The sequence below is a fragment of the Triturus cristatus genome, chromosome 1_2, assembly GCF_964204655.1.
Source record: "Triturus cristatus chromosome 1_2, aTriCri1.1, whole genome shotgun sequence".
Lineage (NCBI taxonomy): Eukaryota > Metazoa > Chordata > Amphibia > Caudata > Salamandridae > Triturus > Triturus cristatus.
This window is the reverse complement of record NC_140580.1, coordinates 214,735,585-214,758,270: the sequence shown is the minus strand read 5'-3', so window position 1 is coordinate 214,758,270 and position 22,686 is coordinate 214,735,585.

The following is a 22,686-nucleotide window of genomic DNA, read 5'->3' as shown; positions in this document are numbered from 1 at the left end:
GTACATTAGCTTATTGATTATTGATTATTGATTGATGTTGGTATATGTACTAATACTATATGTTGGAGTCGTCATGTTGAGTTATATGTAGTGCTTCTGGAACTTGGGAGCTAGTAGCAGTTCCGTAGTAGGGCAGAGGGAAGTATATGCTGCTCTCGGGAAAGACGGGATTGTTGGTCCTGTACGTATGCAGGAAAATTCACATTGTCTGGGTTCGGAATCAGTGACATTGTTATATGTTACTATTAGAGATATTTCTGGTATATAAGGAGTGCGTATGGTAGTGAAGGTTATCTATGAAACTCTGGTTTTAAGTCCCAGGGATCCGTAAGGTTCGCCGTTAAAGCTTATCGCGGGAGAAGTAATAGGTATTCTCTGAGCTTGTTTGAGAAACTGGGTAGAAGTAAGCTGCTTGGTTGATGTGTGTTATAATTCTGTAGTGGAGCAGATTGTTCGCTGTTCTCGGGAAAAGCACGATTCTGTGTGTATGTATTATATTTTCTTGTATGAATGTGCGTGAATGTTTGTATACATTTAGTTGATTGTAAGACTCTTTGGACAAGTCCTAGAGGAAACAGTTAATGAATGTATGTTAGAAGGGCAGAGTAGAGGGATGTGCTACTGTGTCAACGAGAGGTTTCTTGTGAAATAGATTTTCTTTACTATTCTTTGGTTAGCGAAGCAGACAATGGAGATGTTTATATGTTGTAACTAATAGATTTTGTAGAAATTCGACACGAAGTCTACTGAGAAATTTTGTAAAGGAGGGGTAGACGACTGACAGGAGACAGGAGCGAGAAACTGCAGCGACTGCTGACGTCAAACAGACCGCGCTCTCATTGGATATTAGATCAGAATAGTGCTCGCGCTGAGATTGGTGCGTTGGTGTGAGCCGCGCAAGGATTGGTGGAGCTATTCTAGTGACGTAACGTTCCAGGATTGGTGCGTTAGTGTGAGTCGCGCTGTTATTGTTTGAAAAATCATATTGTGTAGTTGTATTACGGAAGGGATTAGAAAGTTTTGGTAAGCGTTAAAATGTATTACCAAGAGGAGAAAAAGAAAAAATCTTTGTTCAGAAAGATTAAAAATTGGTTCGACAAGGATAAAGATGTTAAAACGAGAGAGGGTGAATTGTTACCTCCATCGAAAACGCCTGCATCCTTCATGGCTGCAAGATATGGGTATCATACCTGTATATGGTTGGAGAATTGGGTTAGGTATACCAAGGAAGATGGAGTTTTAGCATTTCCAGAACATGGTTCATTTAATCTGGCCGTGTTGAAAAATTTACGGGAAAAAATTTTATGTCTTGACCCAAGACCAAGGCCGACACAATTCGAGGCTTTAGTGGAATGGGAAGAGGAAGTACATGAGCGAGAGAAACAGAGGTCTGGAGGCAACTATAGGTATATGTTCGGGAGGAGACATGGTCGTGAAACTCATCATGATCGAATGACGAGATGGCGAGATGCTAGTATGTCAGAGGGATTATATCCTGTGAGAACAGTTGAAGAGGAAGCAGAAAGGGTTCCTGAGGCAGAAGTGAGAAGATATGGAGTTAATGAATATGAGGATGAGGTTTTAAATGACATGATTTACAAAATACCACCTCCATATAGACCGGAACCAGAAGAGAGTACACCAATTGTTTCTCCGATAAGAGATACGCATCGTATCATTGAGACAGAAAATGTGACACCTGAGTTAAGAAGTGGTAATCCTTTCAGGGAGAGAGAGAATAGAAGCAGTGGCGAAAATACGAGAGAATTAGCCAGAACTACATCGGAGCTGACTGAAAGGATCAAGGAACTGACAAAAAATCTAGACGCTGTTACGGTACCCGTAACCATAGGTCCGGTTATGCCTGTTTTTGATAAGCAGAGGAAGGGTGAGAATGGTTTGGTTATTCCATATGTTGGGAATAGATTGACAAGTTTGGCTGGTCCTTCAGGAGATTCAGGAAAAAGGGCAGGAAAATTCAGACATGACACCTGTAATGAAGGATTAGAGGAGTCTAATTCAGGACTGGATGCTGGTGAAGCTAGTTGTTCAGGGATGCCGATTTTAGAACCGCAGAAGAAAGTGGTTCCAGTGAGAAAATCTACTGAAATAACAGCTGAGGATCTGAATGAATGGATGAAAGTTCTTCAAAAGAGGGATAAAGATTCACAAGCAATTGATGTTGCTAGGTTACGTGTAGAATTAGAAGAGCTTGTTGCAGGGACAGTTCCAACCGAAATGCTAAAAAATCATCATGATGGTGAATTATTGTTTATGTGTAAGAACATCACCTGGAGAGCGAGAAATACACATGACAGATTAAGAGCAATAGCAAATGACTATGGAGTTGACATTGATAAAGTGAAAGTTTTGCAGAAGTCTTACAGGATGGATTTCACAGACAAAGACATAGAGAATTTGAATGGTACTGGTAGAATAGGACAGATTAAAGAGATGATCGCTTTATTGCGAAAATGGGGTGATGTTGAAAAGTGGAAGGATAGATGGTACAAAAAGAGAGAAGAATCAGGGGATAGGACTTATTCAGCATTTCCTGTGAGAGAAAAGGAAAAACCAGTGGATACTTATCCTATGAGAGAAATACCTGGAGGAGGATATGTACATGTTCCATGGACCAGACAGGATATTTTATCATTTACGAATGATTTCCCTCGATTGAGAGAAAAGCCCGTCGAGTGGTACAGGCAGGTAGACAGGTTTGTGAAATTGTCAAAAGTGTTGTGGATTGACCTGAATAGTCTGTTTGATATAATTGTTCCAGCAGACTTGTGGGCTGCGTGTAAAATAGTTGTGAGTTGGCCTACTGAGGAATATCCAAGAGATCAGAGAACAGGAGCACCAGATCCAGAAGTAATGAGAAAGTATGAGCAGGTGATTGTATACCTGAAAAATAAAGTACCTCCAAAAGAAACAGACTGGGTTAAAATAGATCGAACACATCAGGAAGCAAAAGAATCAGTTCATGCTTTTTATGAGAGGCTGATACTGGCATTTAAACAATTCAGTGGGGATGAACACCTGGGTGACAAGGATTTGAGTCATTTTGTATACAGATTTGTATATGGCCTGAGACCTGAGATTAGTGAAAGAATTCGTGAGCATACTGTGGATTGGCAGAGTAAGAAAATAGATGAGATTCTGAGACATGCAAAATACTTCAGTGATGAGATTGAAGCAAAACAGAGAAAGCTGAAAGAGAAAGCAATGTGGGCACAGGTGAAAGTTGCGGAAAGACAAGAAGCACAGTTGGTGGAACAGGCGAATAATCCAGCAAATAATGCAGGGAATAGACCTAGGTATGCAGGGAATGGAAAGGGGAATCTTGAGGAAGCTAAGAAAAAGTTCCCATGTCACAACTGTGGCCAACTGGGACATTGGAGATCAGAATGTACCAATCCACCATTAGTGAATAATGAGGGAAACTCCTTGAATCAACAGGTGCAGAACGAGGGGAAAAATCAACAGCAGCAACAGCAGAAAGTTGTGAGACAGCAGAGTCAAGAGCCCAAACCGCCCTTGCCGCAGAATAGAGGAGCACAAAAGTATAATCCGGATTCGGGATTCTACAATGATGAGCAGGTAAACAAACCAAGGCGTTCTAACCAGGTACAACAGTACTTGTTAAAGAATGAAGGGAGTGAGTCTGAGGGTGATTATTGACGGTGCCGAAGAGAGGAGGAAGAGTGCATACTTGGTGCAACTCTAGAAATAGACCAGGCAGGACCATTTTTGGATGGAAAAATAAATGAAGAAGGTGTTACTTTTTTAGTAGACACAGGTGCGACAAGATCAACTGTCAGGTCAACAGATATTAGAAATCTTCCTCTCTCGGATGAAGCAATCCAAGTAGTTGGTGTAGCAAATACACAAATCAGAACACGTCTTACTGAACCAGTAAGAGTACAAATAGGGAAATTCTCAGACATGCACAGATTTATCGTCTGTGACACAAGTCCAGTGAACCTGTTAGGTAGGGATTTACTCTGTAAAATGAACTGTACAATTTTTTGTACACCAGATGGAATAGCTTTTGAAACACCAGATGAGGATGTTTTGTACCGAATGACTCTAGAAAATAGAGAAAGTGAGTTAATTGGTGCATATGCTGTGTTTGATCCAGAGGATTTGCCTCAAGAGCTGAGAGACACAGTGAAAAGGACAGTTTGGGATTTTACTGGAGAGGATGTGGGATTGATGAATAATGTAGATCCTGTGAAAATTTCAGTGAAAGAGGGAATTACTTATCCTAACATTCCTCAGTACAAAATGACACCAGAAATAATTGAGGGAATAACTCCTATAATTGAGAAAATGATTCAGCAGGGAGTTCTGAGAGAACTACTGAGTAGTCCGTGTAATTCACCGATAATGGGGCTAAAGAAGCCTAATGGGAAATTCAGGATCGTACAGGATTTGAGAAAAGTTAATCAAATTGTGGTGGCATGTTGTCCTATTGTGCCAAATCCATCAGTGATTTTGTATCAGATTCCACATTATGCTGAGTGGTATACAGTGATTGATTTGTGTCATGCTTTCTTTTCAATTCCATTGCATCATGACAGCCAGCCGATTTTTGCATTTAGATTTGGCCAGCGTATTTTAGCATGGTGTCGTATCCCACAGGGGTATACAGAGAGTCCTTCAATATTCAATCAGTTATTGAAAAAGTCATTGGAGAGTTTGATCATGCCTGAAAACTCAGTATTAGTGCAGTATATTGATGACCTACTTGTGGCATCAAAGACACGTGAAGCTTGTGAAGTAGATACTATAGCTTTACTGAATCATCTGGCAGATGGAGGGTTAAAAGTATCTCCAGCTAAATTGCAGTTCTGCAAGAAAGAGGTGCATTATCTTGGACACAATATTGAGAAAGGTCTGAGAAAAGTGACTGATGACAGGATCAAAATTATCAGGGAAATGAAAGCCCCAAAGACCCAGAGGGAAGTGAGAATGTTCCTGGGAATGGTGGGTTATTGTCGTCAGTGGATAATTAATTTTTCGCTGATAGCAAAGCCACTGATTAAGCTGACTAAAAGTGAGATGACAGACCCATTGGAACTAGATGGAGAACAAATGGCAGCATTCGAAGAGCTGAAAAGCAGAATGTGTGAAGCCCCTGCTTTGGGTATGCCAGATTATGAAAAAGAGTTTGAATTGTACTGCAGTGAGAGAAATGGATGTGCACTTTCAGTGTTAATTCAGAAACATGGATTACTGAGAAGGCCTATTGCGTACTTCTCATCGACACTTGACCCTGTAGCTGTGGGTTTACCAGGTTGTCTGAAATCTGTGGCTGCAACATGCAGAAGCCTAGAACAGAGTGAGGGAATCATAATGGGATATCCTGTAAGGGTATTCGTACCTCATAATGTGGCAATTCTTTTGACAAGAAGCAGAACTCAGTACATGTCACATAGTCGGTTGACTAAATATGAGAAAGTCATTCTGGGAGCATCAAATGTGACTCTTGAGAGATGTGTGAATGTGAATCCAGCGACATTGTTGTCGGATATTGAGAATGTAGGTGTGAAAACAGAAGATGATCACAATTGTTTGGATGTGCTTGATTACTGTACAAAACCGAGACCAGACATAAGGGATCTTCCCTTGCATGAGAGTGATCATGTGTTGTTTGTGGATGGATCATGCCTGAGGAATGATGAGGGTGTGCTATGTGCAGCATATGCAGTGTGTAAGGTTTCAGAAGTAATGGAAGCATCATCATTGAAAGGAGTGAAATCTGCGCAAGTTGCTGAATTAATTGCATTGACAAAAGCTTGTGAAATTGGGAAAGATTTGAGAACGACTGTGATGACTGATAGTCAGTATGGATTTGGAGTTGTGCATGACTTTGGCCAACTTTGGCTACAAAGAGGTTTCTTGACGTCGAGTGGGACTCCAATAAAGAATGCTGAAGTGATTGGGAAATTGCTTGAGGCGATACAGCTGCCTAAAGAATTAGCAGTTGTGAAATGTGCTGCTCATGGACAAGGAGATGATTTTGTGACAGTTGGCAACCGATATGCTAACGACATTGCACAATATTGTGCAAAGAATAATCAATCTATTAATCGGGAACGAGAGGGTGAAATGTCTTTTTGTTCTGTGATGTTTACTAATGTCTTAGAGACATGGGATGAAGTGAAACAGTTGCAGGATGAGGCAGAGGAGGAAGAAAAGAAAGATTGGATTAAGGCAGGTTGTGCCCCGAGAGAGACAGACCATGTTTGGGTCTATAGAGATGGCAGACCAGTAATGCCGAACTCCATGCTGTCAGCAATGGCAAGGATGTATCATGGCCAGGGACATTTGGGAAGGGATTCGATGATCAGGTCTTTTAAACAGACTTGGTACAATGCAAAGTTCAGGACAATTGCAGAAAGTATCTGTCAAAGATGTTTGATTTGCCAGCAATTTAACACTGGGAAGAAGACAGTGGTGAGTCTGGGAACAATAGGCAGAGAAGGAGGTCCTTTTACAAGAATGCAGATTGATTTCATTGAAATGCCCCAAGTGAACAGACTGAGATATGTACTAGTGGTAGTCTGTTTGTTTTCAAGATGGGTTGAGGCCTATCCGACTAGGAGAAATGATGGAGTAACAGTGGCAAAGTTACTGTTAAGAGAGTTGATTCCTAGGTACGGATTTCCAGTAACGATTGAGTCTGATAGAGGTGGACACTTCTATAATGAACTCATGAGTTTGATTTGTGAAGCATTAAGCATACAGCAGAAGCTACATTGTGCATACAGACCAGAGGCTTCTGGTGTGGTTGAGCAGATAAATGGCACAATTAAGAACAGGATTGGTAAGATGTGCTTAGCCACTGGCATGAAATGGCCAGATGTCTTGCCTCTAGTGCTAATGACTATTAGATCTACTCCAGATAGAACTACTGGTTTAAGTCCGCACGAAATCATAATGGGACGTGCAATGCGACATGCATATGTACCTGTCAATAAGTTGATGACAATAACTGATGACATGATTTTGGATTACTATAAAGGCCTGGCTGACGCAGTTCATTCTGTGTTTCACCAGATTGGAGAAGAAGCTACTACACTTGAGAAGAAGCAAGCTCATGATCTGAGTCCAGGAGACTGGGTGAGGATTAAAGTGCACAGAAGAAGAAATTGCTTGGTTCCAAGGTGGGGAAGACCAAGACAAGTCATTCTAACTACGACGACTGCAGTGAAGTGTGCTGGTGTGAAAAACTGGGTGCATGCGAGTCATACTCTGAGAGTTCCAAACCCAAAGGATGGGACTGGTAGAGAGTATTTTGAAGAGTCAGATTCCAGTGATGATGAAGACCCAGAACCAGTGAGAAAGAATCAAGGTTCAGGAAAAGAAGCATTTTCTTCAAGTTCAAGAGAATCATTGAGAATTTCAGAAAGGAGATCAGATTCTGAAAGAGAGCCTGAAGTTCCAAAAAGCAGTGGAGGAAAAAGAAAAGAAAAGAGCAGTTCCATAGAAATTACTCCTGAATCAGAAGAGGAGGAGATTGAAGAACCACTTGAGATTATTTCTGAAGAAGTAGGGTCAGAAGAAGATAGAGAGGGACAGATTGCGGAAGACCCCCGAGGAGGTGTAGGGAACACTTCTAATAAGCTAGGTGAAGGGACAAGTAGACAGCAAGAAGATTGCGTGTCGGAGACCCGAGGAGGGAAAGAAGTAGGGAAGTCTCAAATAGTGGTGAAAAAGACTGTGGAGCGAAAGAAAACTGCTGAAGAACAAGAGCAAAAGAAAACTGCTGAAGAACAAGAGGCATTTGAAACAGAATCGGATGAAAGTGAAAGTGAAAAATCAAAGGGTCGAGTTCTGAGAAAGAGAACTTGGATTGGAGAAAGAAATAATACAGAAATAAGACCGAAAAAGGTTGTAAGAGGAGATTTTTGGCCTAACAACAGAGTAAAGAGGCTGAGATACAGACTGATAAGAGGAAATACATCGAAAGCTGAACAAGTGAATGAAGTATCGAGTCAAAACGAAGTAAAAAGGAAGGAACAAAAGGAGTCAAGAGAACCTGAGGAAATAAAGAGAATTAGAAGACCCAACCAAAAGTACAGATCACCGGAATGGTCTTATGTGGCACTGTCTGAAGAAGGAGAAGAAGAAACAGTGACTCGAGATAATCCGGAGGGGATCTTGAGAAAAGTGGTTGAGGAAAAGGAAGAATCTGTTGGAATCTTAAAAGTTATCCTGACTGACATTGGAGAAGAGTCAGATGCACAGGATGTTGTTGATGATCTGATACAATTTGATGTTGCTGAAGAAGAAGGAGTGAAAAGTGATGAATATCCAAATTGAGTGAACTGAAGAAATCACTTGGAAAAAGTGAAAAGGAGAAAGTCTGAAATTCAGCTGTCTGAAGTAATCCAAAGTTTGAGAAATTACAGTAGTGGAGTAGTAGAGGCTAAGTCAAAAGACAAGGTCAAAGTAGTAAAATGGCTAACATAGAGAATAATCAAAGTTAATGTGCCTTCTTAAAAAGATGGTGTAGAATGTGCTGCTGCTGTACTGGATTGTTAATGCTACTATGGGGTATTTTAGCTTTATTAGTTACATTTAAAGTTTCAATAGGTACATTTGAGATACATACTGAGAATGAGACAAATGTAGAGAAGAATTCGCAAAAAGTAGTTCCAATTAGAATTAGTAATACTTACATGCATAAAGATAGGTCAATTAATGATTTTTCTAGTAATGTTTTTTCAAAGTTGTTATACGAATATGTGAAAACAATGGAAGTAAGGGATTGCTACGTTTGTATGCAATTACCTGCATCCGTTTCAGAGGGTGTTACTTATCACCATTTACCAGCTACGTATGGAATTTCTTGTAGTGTATTAAGTAGTGTTTTTTATTTGTTAGGGAAAATAGATTATAAGATGTCTAACAAAGATAGTATTTTTGGGCACTTGCCAATGAAGAAAGAGCTGAATCCAGCTAAAGAAGCTAACATTTTTGGTGAGATTTTTATTGAGAAAGAAGAATTAACATTAGATTACATTTTTAAGAATAATTTAACTTGTAGTTTGGAAGAAGAGGAGAAAGCTTTCCTGAACATGGTGGAGGAAAGGAGATTGAGTATGCATGAAAAGGCAGGGAAATATAAAGTGAGTGAGACAATTTGGGACATTGAGATGGGAAAAGAATTGAGAAATGGAGCTAGTCCAACTTTAGCTTTAGATGCACCACAGAAGGGTAAGCTGTGCATTACAAGAGGGAAATCCCAATATGATACATATTTTGTTGGGACTAGTGAATGTCATGATACATTCATTGCAACAGGATGGGGTTTCAGAGGTGGAGAAGATACAATTTTTCCAGGAGTGTATTATGTTTGTGGGAACAAGGCTTATTACAAGTTGCCTGACCATTGGTATGGCACGTGTTATGTGGGCCTGGTTTTTCCAAAGATCTTTCATATAGATAGAATAGAAGATGTAGAACATATTAATTTACTAATGCGCTTCAAGAGGGAAACTTGGTCTGAAATTGTGGGTGACATTTTTGGAGCTTTAATTCCAGCAGTGGGAATTTCTTTAAATGCTAATGGGATTCGGAAACTGTCAACAGTGGTGGATCGCTTATCGACAAATACCGCTGGAGGGTTTCTTTTGGTGAATACGGAACTAATTGCCGTACGTGCTATGTCTATGCAAAATAGACTTGCTCTTGATATTCTATTGGCTAAGGAGGGTGGAGTTTGTGGAATGCTGAAAGTTCAACATTGTTGCACTTACATTCCAGACGAAAGCAAAGACCTGAAGGTCTATATCAAAAATATTACTGATTTGCATGAAGAATTAGTACCACTTGAAGCTGAAAGTATCTGGACTAAAATAGCTAATAAGGTGATAGCTGTTAAGAGTTTTATTGCAAAAATAGGTAGTACTATTATAGGTAAGATATTGTTTCCTTTAACTTGTATAATTGTTGCTTTATTAATATTGAGATTGGTGTGTTTGTGTTGTAAAAACAGGGGAGGGAAAAAGAAGTTAATTAAAAGAAATAATGAAAAGAGAAATAAAAGGTTGAAAAGAGAACCACAAGAAATTGAATTAGAAGAATTAAGGGAGAGTGTCTACTTAGAAACAAAGAGGGATGATGAAAGAGTGTCTGGTGTGTAGTGTTGTGTAAGGAGGAAAAAGACATTTCAAATTTCTCCTAAAATGGGACTAAATTTCACTAAATTTTTTTTTTTTTTTGGGTTATTTGGTGATAAAATCACCAAAGGGGGGATTGCTGGAGCAGGATTTTCTAAATGAAATCTATAGGGTTTTGAAGCTCTGGTTTGTCTATTTGTCATAATTTAATCTACTAATTATTAATTATTAATTATTTGTTTTGTGTAAGTGTTTTTATACTGATCAACATGTGTGTTTTAACAAGAGAGAATTACATGTGGGAATGCATATGTGTGCTAACTATTAATAAATGTGCATGTTTTATTAAATAAACGTTGCTGAGTGCTGTTTATTTTTAAGCACGAAACGCTTTTGAATTAATGCTTTTTTGTGTTGCTAAAGCTAGATAATTGCATACACATAAGGGTATTAGTGGGGTTAACACTGTTCAATCACTATGCTGTGGTAACGTTGTTTTTGTCTCTTTCAATTAAGATGGTCTATTGTGGCCTATTGTGGCCTAATTAAAGATGGCTGACTTTTGAAGCCTGGTTTCGAGTGAGAATTTGTGATGGAAAAGGCCTTGCTGAATATGGATGCGAGTCATCTGTCCACAGTCCTTGCCTGGTTAAAACTTTCCGTGAGGACAGCAGCAGATCTGGGCAAGTCTCCAGATGCATTGGGACAGCAGCCTTGGCAGCCTTGGAAAACAAAGGAGCTTTAAAGAAAGACTCTAAACTCTGAGCTCACCAGAGGAAATGTGTGGAAGTTGAGAAGATACATTTAACATTTAGTTCCTGTTCTGTTTTTTTATTTTTGTGACTTTTTCTGAGCGGAGATTTTTCCAAATGTAGCGATGCTACATCCTTTTCCTTCTCGCTCTGCTCAGCGGTTCGGCGGATGAAGTAATATTAAATGTTTCTTTCCTTTGTCTGAATTATTATAAATATACTAGACTAGAGAGGGTTTCATCCATTGCATTTTGCCACTTTGCCATTTTCTTCCCAAACCTGCGTTGGTGAGGATCGATGCTGTGAGGACGGTGACTTGGGAGATTTCTACTGAGAGACTTGTCCTGATGACCCATTCTGACATTTAGCTAGAATAGGTAATTATGAGAAAATGATTTATTCTGATTAATTTCTTTTGACTAATTTTAGATAAAGAATCATAATTTTAAATACGGTGTTGGTGATTATTTCTTGTCAATTATTGAGTACTCTATTTGATTATTGATGTATAGATTGTTTAGATTATGACAATTGCAATAGCTAGGTCTTATCGACCTCGGTGTAGATGTGGGGTTTAGGTGTTTAGGAGTTTTCTTTCCACAGGTTCAATGCTGGTAGAGTATTTGAGTGTATGTTAGTGAAATGGGCCCTAGTGTATGGTGAGTGTATGTGCGTGTAACTGTGAAATTAATCTATCCGTGGAAGTAAGGAGATTTTGTACACCCCAATCTGCATCACAGGAGGGTCAAGAAACTCATCAAGAAAGATCACGCCTTGAGTCAGCGCACCGGCGGTGGCCCTCCTGCCAAACCAGTCTACTTCAGGACCTGGGAGGAGAAGCTGCGGGACATCCTACCACCAGAGAGCGTCCATGGCCTAACAGACATCCCAGAGACTGGTGAGTACACAAACAACAAACCCAAGATTGTTTGGCAAGGGGACAGTGAAACCATGCACCCCAAGCAAATCTACACTAACCAATAGATAATCAACCCAAGATGTGTATGCCAGTCACACAAACACTATACCTGCCATCTCATAGTGACTGGGGACTGTGTCATGACATGCACCAGCCTACAAACAAATAGAGCAAGCCACTGGCACTAAGCCAAATACATCCAGCAAGACAGTTTGCCACCACTAACACACCACCTCGCGGTGCAGCTGACTGTCAGGTAGGAATAGTGGGGATGCAGGTGAAGTGAGTGTAGCCAAAAGCATGATGGGGCCTGTAGTCACAGATAATGCTCCCCCTCCTGATTGGCCCATCAAGACCTCTCTGAAACATGCCCACATCACAGGGAGTGGAAAATGACTGACAAGATGGCTGACACTGGCCTCTGCTTGGGGTTGTGTGCAAATCAGAAGCAGGACACCACTGACTGACATCCTGAAAGACAACTTGCACGCCCTACAATGGAAGCACGTGTCATGATAGGAAGGAGGACTGACAGCCCTGACCATACTAATCAGCATGGGGAGACACCCCCCCAACACAAACTCCACACAACTCACTGGGTACAATGCTTTGACACACACCTCATTGAAATATCAGCAAAAGATCTCCCATACTGGCTGCTGCTGTGTGAAGCACAGGGGCTCACTTGGGACTTGTAGCCAAACAAACACCAGGATTTCACAGTCAGCCATCTTGCCATTGCTGTCACACTCCCTCACAGGGAAGCAGAGTCAAGAGGGAGGAAGCATGGCATGCTGGGTAGGGGGGTGTAGCCCAGAGTATGATGGGACTCGTGGTCACACACAACCTACACCCACCCACATGGCCCAGCAAGATCAACCTGAACCATACTCGCCTCACAGGGAGTGGGAAGGGACCGACAAGATGTCTGACACTGGGCTCTGTTGTGGGGAGCACAAGGCCATGCTGGGACTGCTAGCCAAACAAACACCAGGATGCCACAGTCAGCCATCTTGCCATTGCTGTCACACCCCCTCACAGGGAAGCAGAGTCAAGAGGGAGGAAGCATGGGCATGCTGGGTAGGGGGGTGTAGCCAAGAGTATGATGGGACTCGCAGTCACACACAACCTACACCCACCCACATGGCCCAGAAAGATCAACCTGAACCATACTCGCCTCACAGGGAGTGGGAAGGGACCAACAAGATGTCTGATACTGGGCTCTCTTGTGGGGAGCACAAGGCCATGCTGGGACTGCTAGCCAAGCAAACACCAGGATTCCACAGTCAACGATCTTGCCATTGCTGTCACAACCACTCACAGGGAAGCAGAGTCAAGAGGGAGGAAGCATGGTCATGCTGGGTAGGGGGGTATAGCCAAGAGTATGATGAGACTCACAGTCACACACAACCTACACCCACCCACATGGCCCAGCAAGATCAACCTGAACCATACTCGCCTCACAGGGAGTGGGAAGGGACCGACAAGATGTCTGACACTGGGCTCTGTTGTGGGGAGCACAAGGCCATGCTGGGACTGCTAGCCAAACAAACACCAGGATTCCACAGTCAGCCATCTTGTCATTGCTGTCACACCCCCTCACAGGGAAGCAGAGTCAAGAGGGAAGAAGCATGGGCATGCTGGGTAGGGGGATGTAGACAACAGTATGATGGGACTCGCAGTCACACACAACCTACACCCACCCACATGGCACAGCAAGATCAACCTGAACCATACTCACCTCACAGGGAGTGGGAAGGGACCGACAAGATGTCTGACACTGGGCTCTGTTGTGGGGAGCACAAGGCCATGCTGGCAAATGGCCAACAACAAGATCAAACTCTGTCCGTGACAAGCTGGGAAAAAGCAGTGTATAGGCAGGCATCTGTTATAAAAGTAGAAAATGTCATGTTTGTGAATCAACGATGCATGTAGAAACATAAATCACATTGTGTGTCTCTTCCAAACACATGTCGTGCTGGGCACCCACTGACAAATGACGAGGATACCCAGTCCCAGACTCTGTTGGACACTGAGCTCTCTGGTCTGACTCTCTCACTGTCCTCTTCAGATAATGATGACCAACCTGGCCCCTCCGGTGTGAGCCATCATGCAGCACCAGCAGCAGCAACATCTGCCCCCCCTGTACCCACGCCTCCACCATCTGGACACCAACAGGGCACCCCCGCCAACACAGACAGATCAAAGACAATCAACGCCCGCAGCACAGGGACACAGGATCCCCCGGAAGCTACAGCCAACACCACCAGCAACACCACCCAAGGGGTCCCAGGTTTACCTGTGTGTACCGCCGCTGGTCCTGCCCATGTGGAGAGGGGTGCTGGGAGCGGTGGGAGGCACAGGGCATGCCTTGCAGAGGGGTCTGGACTGCATGATGACCCCCAACTGGCACGCATCATAGATGCGTACCAGGATAGGAGGATTTGGCCAGGTAGTGGGGATCCTCAAGGACATGCAACAGGAGCAGGTCGCCCACCATGCCTGCATGGAGGCAAAGTGGGATGCCCTTACTGCGGTGCATCGGGACATACTACAATGCCTCCGCCAGATCAGCACCAACCTGTCCCCACCCCCCTGTGTGCCCACAACATCTGTTGCAACACCATCTGCCACCGCCACAGGGAGGGAGGTGGACTCTGGCGGAGAGTCCCCTGCACCGCAGAGGCCTGCACATGAGGATCCCCCCCCCGGAAGAAGAGGGGTCGTCCAAAGAAGGACATGTGAGAGGCAGATGTCCCAGCATATCCCCCAGGGCCTCTAAACCTGTTCTGGACAATGTTCTTTGTGCGCAACCCGTTCACCTTGTCCAATCGCACACAACTCGCCCACATGACATGAAGGGTTCATGTTCGGCCAATGTATCAGATGACTGTGGACTTTACTCTGGACATTTCATCTACCAGCACGTCCAACTCAAATGTGAACTTTGGATTCCCAAACCACTGTACAGCACCCAACATCCTGTGCACCTCACATGTTTGTAAATAAACTCACCAGTACACCATACTTGCCTCTTTTGTGATTCAAACTTGTCATGTTCAGGGCGAAGTCGATCTGCTAGACAACACAGTGCATGCCAAATACTGCAACAATGTGACCAACGTAAGGTCAGTCATGGGGATGTGACACATGTGAGGGAGACACAACTCTATGGCAACACAAAACATACTCACCATGGCCATGTGACTCATCACACACAATGATGTTGACCTGAAACACATTGCCATGCACAGACACAACACCAAGCACAGTCAGTGGTAACAAGTCCACAGGTGAGGTAAGCAGATGTCACTCAGATGTGGGAAGACAGACAACGCACATAACAAAGCGTAGCACAGGTTCATTACACACCAGCAACACGTTTATTCCACAATAGTTGCACGGTAATTCTGCGTAACAGTGGACACACGCTCACAATGTTTTGGAGAATGGAAGTCCAGGGATGTGTGGTACATCAGTTGATGGGAATTCTCAACTTCCACACTGGTGTTGGCTTCTGGGTGTTGGGGGTCAGTGTTGACCACACAACAGGCAAAGGACCCTGAGAAAGACAGACAAGATACAGTCAAAAGCACAGACGAACAGGAGAGAAATGCAATACACATGCACAAAACATGTTGCAAAACACCTACACAAACACTAGTTAGCAGTACTACCCTATTGTGGAGTACACACCACCTGAATGGACACATCACAGCATGCATCCAGTCAAGTGGCACACAGACACACTCAGACAGCAACAGAGCTGGCTCAACACATTCCTGGAAACTCACTTTCAGGTGAAGAAGTTGTTGATGAGCTGGGAGCAGACGTCACCATCATCTTCATCATCACTGGCATCCTGGCCCAGGCCGGGATCCTCCACAGGTGCCGGACGTTGGTCGTCGTCATCCTCATCCAGGATGGGAGGCACCTCCTTCCGCACCGCCATATTGTGTAGCATGCAGCAGACCAGTATTATTTTGCGCACCTTTGCAGGCTCATATGGGAGGGCCCCTCCGGTCTTGTCAAGGCAGTGAAAGTGGCTTTTCAGGAGGCCGAAAGTCCGCTCAATCACCCTCCTGCTCCGACCATGTGTCTCATTGTAGCGCAGCTCGGCTGGTGTCACAGGGTTCCTGAGGGGTGTCAGCAACCACGGCATGTTGGGGTATCCGGAGTCACATACAGACACAAAAATGAACAAGTAGATGAGTTTGGTAGGAGTGTGGAATACAACAATGACAAACACACACAATGAGAAACATTCAGTACACACAGACAAGTCAGGCACACTGAGCTGGCATCTGTGACATCAGCGTTGCAATGTGACTACTCCTCATTATATAGGCACCGTGCGCCAAACCAGGGAACTGTGCACACACATGTGTGATCAACATGTCAGCAAGACAGACCACCAGAGCATTGATCGAATGGTAGTGCTTCCTGTTACGGTATGCCTGCTCATGTGCCTGTGGTAGTATCAGGGCAACATGTGTCCCGTCAATGGATCCAATGACGTTTAGCATCCTCCCCAGTGTATAAAAGGCATCCTTAATTTCAGGGAGTTCATCTTGGCTCGGGAGCTTGATATACAGGTCGAGTAATTGCAACATCCCCTCCAAGACATCGCGTAGCACCCGACTAAACATCGTTTGTGACATACCACCAGCAGTAGCCACAGTGTACTGGAAGGTACCAGTAGCAAAGAAGTGCAGGGTTGCCATCACCTTCACCTCTGGGCTCAGTGCTGTAGGGTATGTCCGGCCAGGTAGCAGATGTGGCGCCAATTGCTCCGCCAACTCCTCAATCAGTGGCCTGGTGAAGCGGCACCGTCTAATGCTGTTGTGTTCCTGCATGGTTGCAAGGTCTGGGAACGGACGATGCACATCTGGTGCCCTGCAGTACAGAGATGCACAAAGGAAGATTGTCAGTACATCCCCCCATGTGGCCATGACCACGATCACTCTCACATGCTAGTTCATGACATTACACAATGTACTGAGGTGTGTGCTGTTGGTCATGGACACATATGTCACCTACATGACCACCACCTCACATCTCAAGTCCACATGAGTCCCATGTAGTGCAATGGGCTAATCATCTGGCTGTGTCACCCAACCTATGTGCTGCTGCAACATTCAAAAAACCCACCCCAGTGACTAATGAGGACTCATGTCTTCCATGCATCACAGATCTTTGCCATGCAGAAACCCAGGCTCCCTGTATTGCCACATCAACACAGCAATGGACATGGCGTAGAACGTACACACCACAAGGCAAGCGTAAGTCCCACAGGTAGTGGCCACTGTTGTCCATGCCGGCCCTACATGTACGTCTCTTAGACACACACCCCATTAAGGTTGATGCATATACCACATGGATGTGGAGACTGTCAACTATTGGTAACCTGTGATCAGACACATATGAGACACAACATGCACACAGACTATGGGTGCACATCAGTATTGGGGCTACAGGTCTCTCTGTGACGTACATGCCATCGCCCCCAGGACTCAGGGTGTATGTGACATGCCCCAAACATATCCAACCTGACACTGTGGCCTTCACTCATGCCAATTACTGTCCAATTGCACATCACAGTGCAAATGTGCACAACACACAAAGGACTCTCCCCCATGTACAAGATAACAGCCTGGGAGTGGCTGCACAAAGTGCCAGACAAAAAAACTGCTGTGACCCCCTCAAACACCCAGGGAATGCAGCCTCACATGCCATGGGACACTGTGTGGCCAATGCTATAGTGTGGCAGGGGTGTGCAGGTGTCCATGGCCAGTATATGTGTGTTACATCCGTCTAATAGTCACACTAATGCAGTCCGATGCGGGTGACAATGCGTACACATTGCACGGGTCATGTCCGAGCCGTGCGTAGGCCTTGTCATTGAATGCAATGAGGTCCGACGCGGGTGACAATGCGTACGCATTGCACGGGTCATGTCCGAGCCGTGCGTAGGCCTTGTCATTGAATGCAATGAGGTCCGACGCGGGTGACAATGCGTACGCATTGCACGGGTCATGTCCGAGCCGTGCGTAGGCCTTGTCATTGAATGCAATGAGGTCCGACGCGGGTGACAATGCGTACGCATTGCATGGGTCATGTCTGAGCCGTGCGTACGCCTTAGCCATTGAATCGTATGGAGACGGGTGCATGTGTACATTCAAAATACGCGTTGTACAATCAGTTGAACGAGCCAGGTGCACCCATTGGCTCAGGACTGTCATGGAGACGGATGCGGATTCAAAACTTGTACGAGTTGTGCACTGGAAATTCAGTTGGATGCCTACAACAATGTTGCAATTTCAAGTGTTCCATGAAGGTGAAGATTTGAACGATGCGGAAGGCGTGTACGAGTCGTACTTTTATATGGATTGGCCAGATTCATAGAATGCAACTGTGCTGGACCTATCACTTTGGACACATGGCACAGAGTCTGCCTCTGCAGCACAGATATAAGGCTGGCTGGACCCCAGGGGGCTCACGTGCCTGCACTACATGCTACTGGACCACATCCCTGCTATCACTGCTGCTGTCTCTGCATCCTCTGGCTCCTGCTATGGCACGTACACTGGAGAGGGCCCCAGCCTTCACTGAGGAGGAGAACCAGGCCCTGCTCGTACACACCACAAGGCAAGCTTAAGTCCCACAGGTAGTGGCCACTGTTGTCCATGCCGGCCCTACATGTACGTCTCTTAGACACACACCCCATTAAGGTTGATGCATATACCACATGGATGTGGAGATTGTCACCCATTGGTAACATGTGATCAGACACATCTGAGACACAACATGCACACAGACTATGGGTGCACATCAGTATTGGGGCTACAGGTCTCACTGTGACGTACATGCCATCGCCCCCAGGACTCAGGGTGTATGTGACATGCCCCAAACATATCCAACCTGACACTGTAGCCTTCACTCATGCCAATTACTGTCCAATTGCACATCACAGTGCAAATGTGCACAACACACAAAGGACTCTCCCCCATGTACAAGATAACAGCCTGGGAGTGGCTGCACAAAGTGCCAGACAAAAAAACTGCTGTGACCCCCACAAACACCCAGGGAATGCAGCCTCACATGCCATGGGACACTGTGTGGGCAATGTTATAGTGTGGCAGGTGTGTGCAGGTGTCTATGGCCAGTATATGTGTGTTACATCCGTCTAATAGTCACACTAATGCAGTCCGACGCGGGCGACAATGCGTACACATTGCACGGGTCATGTCCGAGCCGTGCGTAGGCCTTATCATTGAATGCAATGAGGTCCGACACGGGTGACAATGCGTACGCATTGCACGGGTCATGTCCGAGCCGTGCGTAGGCCTTGTCATTGAATGCAATGAGGTCCGACGCAGGTGACAATGCGTACGCATTGCACGGGTCATGTCCGAGCCGTGCGTAGGCCTTGTCATTGAATGCAATGAGGTCCGACGCGGGTGACAATGTGAATGCGTACGCATTGCATGGGTCATGTCTGAGCCGTGCGTACGCCTTAGCCATTGAATCGTATGGAGACGGGTGCATGTGTACATTCAAAATACGCGTTGTACAATCAGTTGAACTAGCCAGGCGCACCCATTGGCTCAGGACTGTCATGGAGACGGATGCGGATTCAAAACTTGTACGAGTTGTGCACTGGAAATTCAGTTGGATGCCTACAACAATGTTGCAATTTCAAGTGTTCCATGAATGTGAAGATTTGAACGATGCGGAAGGCGTGTACGAGTCATACTTTTACATGGATTGGCCAGATTCATAGAATGCAACCGTGTTGGACCTATCACTTTGGACACATGGCACAGAGTCTGCCTCTGCAGCACAGATATAAGGCTGCCTGGACCCCAGGGGGCTCACTTGCCTGCACTACATGCTACTGGACCACATCCCTGCTACCACTGCTGCTGTCTCTGCATCCTGTGGCTCCTGCTATGGCACGTACACTGGAGAGGGCCCCAGCCTTCACTGAGGAGGAGAACCAGGCCCTGCTCGTACACACCACAAGGCAAGCGTAAGTCCCACAGGTAGTGGCCACTGTTGTCCATGCCGGCCCTACATGTACGTCTCTTAGACACACACCCCATTAAGGTTGATGCATATACCACATGGATGTGGAGACTGTCACCCATTGGTAACATGTGATCAGACACATCTGAGACACAACATGCACACAGACTATGGGTGCACATCAGTATTGGGGCTACAGGTCTCACTGTGACGTACATGCCATCGCCCCCAGGACTCAGGGTGTATGTGACATGCCCCAAACATATCCAACCTGACACTGTGGCCTTCACTCATGCCAATTACTGTCCAATTGCACATCACAGTGCAAATGTGCACAACACACAAAGGACTCTCCCCCATGTACAAGATAACAGCCTGGGAGTGGCTGCACAAAGTGCCAGACAAAAAAACTGCTGTGACCCCCACAAACACCCAGGGAATGCAGCCTCACATGCCATGGGACACTGTGTGGCCAATGTTATAGTGTGGCAGGTGTGTGCAGGTGTCTATGGCCAGTATATGTGTGTTACATCCGTCTAATAGTCACACTAATGCAGTCCGACGCGGGCGACAATGCGTACACATTGCACGGGTCATGTCCGAGCCGTGCGTAGGCCTTGTCATTGAATGCAATGAGGTCCGACGCGGGTGACAATGCGTACGCATTGCACGGGTCATGTCCGAGCCGTGCGTAGGCCTTGTCATTGAATGCAATGAGGTACGACGCAGGTGACAATGCGTACGCATTGCACGGGTCATGTCTGAGCCGTGCGTAGGCCTTGTCATTGAATGCAATGAGGTCCGACGCGGGTGACAATGTGAATGCGTACGCATTGCATGGGTCATGTCTGAGCCGTGCGTACGCCTTAGCCATTGAATCGTATGGAGACGGGTGCATGTGTACATTCAAAATACGCGTTGTACAATCAGTTGAACGAGCCAGGCGCACCCATTGGCTCAGGACTGTCATGGAGACGGATGCGGATTCAAAACTTGTACGAGTTGTGCACTGGAAATTCAGTTGGATGCCTACAACAATGTTGCAATTTCAAGTGTTCCATGAAGGTGAAGATTTGAACGATGCGGAAGGCGTGTACGAGTCGTACTTTTAAATGGATTGGCCAGATTCATAGAATGCAACCGTGTTGGACCTATCACTTTGGACACATGGCACAGAGTCTGCCTCTGCAGCACAGATATAAGGCTGCCTGGACCCCAGGGGGCTCACTTGCCTGCACTACATGCTACTGGACCACATCCCTGCTACCACTGCTGCTGTCTCTGCATCCTCTGCCTCCTGCTATGGCACGTAAACTGGAGACGGCCCCAGCCTTCACTGAGGAGGAAAACCAGGCCCTGCTGGACGGGCTCCTTCCAGAGTACAGAAAGCTCTATGGGACACCAGGGGAGCAGGTGAGTGTGCTGTCCACTGCCTTCCTAATTAAGCATGTTGTCTGACTAGCAGTACTAGCAGTGTGTACAGCAGTGGCAAGCATTATCACTGACTACTTTCATCCCCAAAGTGTGTAGGGACATGTACTGAATATTTTTCCAGCTGCTAAAGTGCATTTTTGCCAGCTTAGACTATCCATGCATTGTTAACATGTCAGACATGCATGTGAGTTTTCATTCCCCATGGTTGCACTACCTGTGTAATTATTTTCCCTTTGTGATGATGACATGTATATCTAATTGTGTGCTGCACAAATCTGGGGCATGTGTGTTAATGTACTTTTCACTTTGTCTTCCTCAGAGGTTGATGCCCACAAGAAGCAGGAGATCTGGCTGACCATCGCCCCGGCAGTTCATTCTGTGGGGGTCTACAAGCACCGCATCCGCAACTGCCAGAAGAAGTGGCAGGACCTTCGTGGCTGGACCCGGAGGATAGCCAGAGTCCAGCTGAAGCTGTCACCTCCACGCAGGAGGGGCGGACACCGGCCCCTGACTCCCCACATGCTCCGGATACTGGCAGTGGTCCTCCTGGACCTGGATAGGCAGCTGAAGGCCAGACAGCAGCAGGAAGGGGGTAAGCCCATGCCTGATCTGTGTACTATGTCTGACATGCAAATAGCAATCTTTTGTCTGGGTCACACTTCCACATTACATAGGTCTTGTAGTCCCCAAATCAGGTCCCTCATCTGTGTGATGCACCCTCTTCATCTGTTCCACAGGTGTGGTCCCTACAGTCTTTGGATTGTGTCACTAGGTCACTGTGTCCCTGCAGTCAGCTATGTATCAGGTACCAGTCAGCATCAGTTCCCGTGACTCTGTTGTGTGTGTCATGGGTGGGTCAATTGTTTACACAATGCCTGAGATCTGACATGTGAACTGTGTGTGCCCTTGAGATGTGTACCAATTGCTGTTCTGACTCGCAACATGTTTCTGGGGTATTCAATACAAAACCATGCAGCAGGGTACTCCAATTTTTGGGCATCAGGAGTAGGTATGGCAAGTATGCCACAATTGCTTAGCCACCTGAATACTGTCCGGGGCAAAACACTACTTCACTTAGTCCGGCCCAGTCCTACCCCCTCAAGGGCATTCAGAAACACTCTGTAATCCCACTCCTGTGTGTGAAATTGCAGGTTGTGCTTCATGACATGTGCCCTCAGGTGTGTGCCTCTGTGTCATTAGGGTGTGGCTCGTTGCTACGTACAACTGGGGTGTCCATGATTCTGAGGGCCAGCATGACATCTGCAATGTGACTGTGGGAGACAAGACCTGTGTGACATATGGGTGTGTGAGCATCTGACAGCACACAATGGTGTATGCAACTCTGTCCCTCATGCAGTTGGGTTATATGCATGGCAGACTGTGATGTGTTAATGTACATGGAGTCGTGTTTGCTGAGACT